General features: G+C 50.0%; 1 pseudogene; it reads left to right on the forward strand.

The window, feature by feature from the left end:
* Window positions 1–583: 583 nt before the first annotated feature.
* Window positions 584–1,765, forward strand: LOC135966864 (uncharacterized; annotated as a pseudogene).
* Window positions 1,766–6,287: the final 4,522 nt, after the last annotated feature.

Below are 6,287 nucleotides of genomic sequence, written 5' to 3' on the forward strand. Positions count from 1 at the left end.
GCAGCCTGGGCAACAAGACTGAAACTCCGTCGCAAAAAATAAAAAATAAAAATAAATAAAAACAAAAAATATTTTAAGAGATGGAGGTCTCCACAGGCTGGTCTCGAACTCCCGGGCTCACTCCCGGGCTCAAGCCATCCTCCCACCTCGTCCTCCAAAAGTGCTGGGATTACAGGAGGGAGCCACCGCGCCCGCCGGCGCAATTGTTACCGATGCTGCATCGAGTGCGTGTTCCTTCACTCATCGAAATACATTTACATATATTTTCGTAAAAAACAAAAACGACCCCGCCTCGCAGAGTTAGGAGAAAAGCAGCCGGGAGCGGAGGGTGGGAGGGTGCGGCGGGCTGGGGCTCCGCAGCGTAGCTGGGTGCGGGTCCTGAATCGGCGCAGGGGCCTTCCCACGGGGGCCGGGCACCCGGGGCCGGCGGCGGAATGGGCCTGGGGCCCGCAGGTCCCCAGCGTCCTGCCCCAAGGCATGCGCGCGCACCGCCCTGCCCGAGCCGGGCTCCCGGGGCGCGTGGCCGCGGTTTCCTCCCCAGCTACCCGAGGGGGCTTCCGGGGGCACAGGAAGGTCCCGCCCCGTCCGGGCGGGGCCAGCGCACCGACGTGGCGCCCTCCGCAGCTCCGCTCGCCGGGGACGGCCGGGTGACCTGCACACACCCCTGCCTGCAAGCTGCGCGCGGTCGAGCCGGGCCGTTCTGCTGGGCGGCCGGGCCTTATCGTTTTTTAGGATAAATGTCTCGGGCGTATTTCGGGTCGAGGGGCTCGGGTCCTGTATTAGTAAAATTTGCCCCAGGAAGGCTGAGCGCTCTTCTCCGCGCCGAGCCAGAGGGCGACTGCTGGAAGGGCTCACCTTTACCTGGAGTCCCTTGGGTGTCTCTCGGAGGAAGAACTTTCGGATGAAGTCGCGTGTGGTGGTGGGGGTGGGCCTCGGGCGGTCGCCAGGGGCGGGAGTCTAATGATGAGGGGCCTCAGAGGGTTTGGGTGGCAACCTCCGGTAACCTTTGGCGCTAGGAAGTTTTTGTTGGTGGTGGTGTTGTTGAACTACTGTAGTAGGAGCGTAATCAATAAGTAGTAAGAGCATAATCAATGCTGTATATGCTGGTGTTGGTGGTGGTGCTGGGTTGGGATGTATATAGGGTCATCCTGGCCCACAGCCTCCTCCCAGGGTAGACTGAAGCTGCAAGGGCCTTCTATTTGTGCGTTTTTCTCCATGTCAGTCTCCAACACTGAATCTCTAGCTTCACTGAGTCAGAGGGGCCTGGAGGAACCTCCTCTAGGTTTGCAGCCTCAAGGGGCTCTGGTAGGATCCCTCGCTGGAGGTGGAAAAGTGGATATAAGAATAGGAGGGAGGAGTGGCAGCGGCCAGGCAGCCCAGTTTCGCGAAGGCTCTTGGCGCGCCGCGGCCCGCAGGCACCCAGGACGCGCCTTCCCCGCCGCCAGGATGCCCAAGAGGAAGGTCAGCTCCGCCGAAGGGGCCGCCAAGGAAGAGCCCAAGAGGAGATCGGGGCAGTTGTCAGCTAAACCTCCTGCAAAAGTGGAAGCGAGGCCGAAAAAGGCAGCAGCGAAGGATAAATCTTCAGACAAAAAAGTGCAAACAAAAGGGAAAAGGGGAGCAAAGGGAAAACAGGCTTAAGTGGCTAACCAAGAAACTAAAGAAGATTTACCTGCAGAAAACCGGGAAACGAAAACTGAGGAGCGTCCAGCCTCTGATGAAGCAGGAGAGAAAGAAGCCAAGTCTGATTAATACCATATACCATGTCTTACCAGTGGTCCATGTCTCCCTTCTTGTACAACCCAGAGGAATATTTTTATCAACTATTTTGTAAATGCAAGTTTTTTAGTAGCTCTAGAAACATTTTTAAGAAGGAGGGAATCCCACCTCATCCCATTTTTTAAGTGTAAATGCTTTTTTTTTAAGAGGTGAAATCATTTGCTGGTTGCTTATTTTTTGGTACAACCAGAAAATAGTGTGGGATGTTGAATTATGGGAGGCTTTGACTGTCTCGGGTGTCAGCTTAACATTCCATAGATGGGGGGTTAGTTTTTATATCCTAGAATACAAAGCATATTAAATGGCAATATGGAGTCAGTCCTGCATTTAATGTCTTGAACATTTTATTTTACTTCTATTCTCATGTTTTTTAGTAGAATTGTTTCCTAAAGAAAGCCACTCCTCGATCATGGCGCTCCCTGTCGGAATTGTGTGCACTCTGTAACATCTTTGGTTGTGGTAGTCCTGCTTTCCTAACAACTTTGTTACTGTGCTGTGAAAGATTACAGATTTGAATATGTAGTGTACATGCTATTCAGTTGTGAACTGGTGGGCCGTATGTAACAGCTGACCAACATGTGAAGAAACTGGTACTTGATAGCCTCTTAAGGAAAATTTGCTTCCAAATTTTAAGCTGGAAAGTCATTGGAATAACTTTAAAAAAGAATTACAATACATGGCTTTTTAGAATGTCGTTACATATGTTAAGAATTGTGTACAAATTGAAATGTCTGTACTGATCCTCAACCAATGAAATCTCAATTATGAAAAAAAAAAATAGGAGGGATTGCACACCCTGCCTTGCTGCTGAGGAGGGGCGTTTCCTTCTCTTCTTGGGTAGGCTTGGCCAAGATCAAGGTCATTTTTGGCTGTGCTGGGGAGGAGGGCAGGCGGTGGGTCACCCTTTTTGAGTGTGCTCAAGGCGTTAATAGGTCCCCAGAGGAAGCAGTCCTGCTCTGAGCCAGATTCCACCGTTCCCCTCCTGAATCAAGTCGGTGGCCAGCCTGAGTGGGAAGCAGGGTGGGCTGCTGTGTCCAGACAGGGGGTTGGCCTCATTCCCTGCAGTTCTGAGGAGCCAGGGACACCTGTGGACCTGGGCGAAGTTCATTTGGGCTCCTTGCACCCGTTAAGAATGGCGAATGAAGAGAGTCCTGGGCTCACCTGTACTTAACTGGCTCTGTGATTCCCCTCTTAATGGGCCAGTCACTTGACCTCTCTTGAGCTGTGGATTATTCACCTGCAGTGGGTGAACATTGTGCCTTAACCAACTTTTCAAAGAGTGGCTGTGGGAAGGCACATAAGGCAGTGCTTACAGAAGGCCCTGGTGGGGCCGGGCACAGTGTAATCCACACTTTTGGAGGCCAAGGCACGTGGATCACTTGAGGTCAGGAGTTGGAGACCAGCCTGGCCAGCAGCTCTGCCAGTCTCTGCTAAAAATACAAAAAAAAATTAGCTGGGCATGATGGTGCACAACTGTGATCCCATTTACTCAGGAGGCTGAGATAGGAGAATTGCTTGAACCTAGGAGGCAGAGGTTGCAGTGAGCCGAGATCATGCCACTGCACCCCAACCTGGGTGAGAGAGTGAGGTTGTGTCTAAAAAAAAAAGAAAGAAGCTGCTGGTCAGCTGAGAGCCTACTCCAGGGCCAATCTGTCCTGTCTCAGGGACTGGCCTCCCTTAGATTCTGACTGCAAGGCCAGAGACTTAGAAATGATTTCTGTCTGTCTCCCTCTGTACATGTTCTTACCTAATTACTCATCACACTTGTCCACTGAATATAAAAAATTAGAAATTAAAGAAAGGCATAAAGAAGAAAATAAGGCCGGGCGCGGTGGCTCAAGCCTGTAATCCCAGCACTTTGGGAGGCCGAGACGGGTGGATCACGAGGTCAGGAGATCGAGACCATCCTGGCTAACCCGGTGAAACCCCGTCTCTACTAAAAAATACAAAAAACTAGCCGGGCACGGTGGCGAGCGCCTGTAGTCCCAGCTACTCGGGAGGCTGAGGCAGGAGAATGGTGTAAACCCGGGAGGCGGAGCTTGCAGTGAGCTGAGATCCGGCCACTGCACTCCAGCCTGGGTGACAGAGCGAGACTCCGCCTCAAAAAAAAAAAAAAAAAAAAAAGAATAAAAATATTGAACCACCCAGTGATTACATGAGTATTTATCGAAACTCAACTAATATAGGTACAGATTATTGTACACAAAGTATAACTCAATACAGTTTTTATTTTAAAAGTTTATTTTAAAAATCCCACCACTACTGACATTTTAGAATATTTACTTCTCAATTTTTTTTTTTTTTTTTTTTGGTGGGGGGACGGAGTCTCCCTCTGTCGCCCAGGCTGGAATGTAGTGGCACGATCTTGGCTCTCTGCAACCTCCTCCTCCCAGGTTGAAGTGATTCTCCTGCCTCAGCCTGCCGAGTAGCTGGGATTACAGGCACCTGCCACCACACCTGGCTAACTTTTTGTATTTTTAGTAGAGATGGGGGTTTCACCATGTTGGTCAGGCTGGTCTCGAACCCCTGACCTGAGGTGATCTGCCTGCCTCGGCCTCCCAAAATGTTGGGATTACAGGCGTGAGCCACCGTGCCCAGCCTACTTCTCGATTTCTTATATATAGTATACATTATATTATAGATACATGTGTAAACATGTGTGTATATACATATAAATGTATATGTCTATAAATGTAATATATTTATATAGAAGGTAAATGTATATACAATGTAGATGTATATATTCATGTAAATGTAGATGTATGTAAACATACATATGTAAGTCTGTGTATATATACACATATGCATATACACACAAACACATTTAGAATTTGTTTTGTAAATAAAAATGGATCAAGATGTGCCGTTCTTTGTGAGCTGGGGCTTCTGTAGATGTGACTGGCTGGCATCTCCATCTTCAGGAGGCCTTACGTACTCCTCACTATGGAGCTGGGCTGGGCCTGTGGGACCTCCAGCCATGCCACAGTGCTTTTTGAACTGGAGTCGCCCGGGGCGGGGAGGCAACCTGCACCACAAAAGCAGCACCCCCTGGACTCAGCCAAGCCTCTCTGGCCAGCCCCTCAGAGGATGCTCTAGGCCTGTAGATGAGCCTGGGAAAGAAGGCAATAAGGAAGCAACTTCGAAGTGAGAACATCCAGAAACAAGTGGATGACCTGGGTGGGAGGAAGGCCTAGTTGGAGGAGGGCAGTGGCATGGGTTAGGGTCATGAGCTCTGTCAAGCAGAACACAGAATCCTGTCTGGCTGATAAAAGGGGGCTTGGCAGAGCTTGGGATAGATAGGGAAGGTTAAGAGCTGGGAGGCGGAAGATGTTTGAGGTGGGGTTGATGAGAGGAAAAGGGTCTCAGGAACTGCCATCTGGATTTCTGTAAAGTTGAAAGCCATATGCGAAGGTCTGGCTGCGTAGAATGGGCTATCTACATCCAAAGGGCAGAGAGAGGGGCCCCTCACATGCTGGATGGAGTAGCGGGAGCTGCCTTCATCTCCAGCATGAAATTGGGCTGCTGTCACCATGACAAACTTTCTGATCAGCTTGTCCTCCACCCATTGAACCCTAGCAGGGGAATCATACTGTGTTTGTCATGGTGACATATTATGGAACCAAGTGCTTAACAGAAAGGAAATGGACTCAGAGAGTCCAGAACGATACCTGGATTGTTTGCAGAATTGAACAGACCTTAGGAACTGGAACTAATACTTGATTCTCTCTCCTCTCTTCTCGCACTGTCTCTCTCTCTCTCTCTCCTTTCTTGCTCTCGCTTTCTCGTGCTCTCTCCAAGCCTGTGTTGTTTTTGTGTGGCTCTGCTTGGCCTCCTTTGTTAACAGTCTGACTGCAGGTGGGGGAATGTTTCCCCCTGACATCCCTGAATTTACATGCTCCTAGCTTACAGCCTCAGTGGAATTCTCCCCAGAGCCTTCTGTCGACTCCAGAGAAGAATTCTGACTGGTCCTGCTCAATCTGGCACCATCTCATTATTGCATACTCTGATTACCCAGGCTGGAGGGCTATGGCTGAAGGACCAAGGGCAGCCTGTTTCCAGAAAGAAATGGGATGGAAACAGGCTGGTCAGCACTAAAACAATAGCAGCTAGAGGCCATTACACATGGTTTTCAGGATAAAGTAAAAAAAATCGGCTGGGCGCGGTGGCTCACTCCTCTAATCCCAGCATTTTGACAGGCTGAGGCGGGCGGATCACGAGGTCAAGAGATCGAGACCATCCTGGCCAACATGGTGAAACCCCGTCTCTACTAAAAATACAAAAATTAGCTGGGCGTGGTGGCACGCACCTGTAGTCCCAGCTACTTGGGAGGCTGAGGCAGAAGAATCGCTTGAACCCGGGAGGCAGAAGTTGAAGTGAGCTGAGATCACGTCACTGCACTCCAGCCTGGCAACAGAGTGAGATTCTGTCTTTAAAAAAAAAAAATCAAGATAACAGAGGCCCTCCATCAAAAAGCATGCCATCTAGTTAGGGAGATGAGCTTGGAACAACAG

This window comes from Macaca fascicularis, chromosome 13, assembly GCF_037993035.2.
Source record: "Macaca fascicularis isolate 582-1 chromosome 13, T2T-MFA8v1.1".
Taxonomy (NCBI): Eukaryota; Metazoa; Chordata; class Mammalia; order Primates; family Cercopithecidae; genus Macaca; species Macaca fascicularis.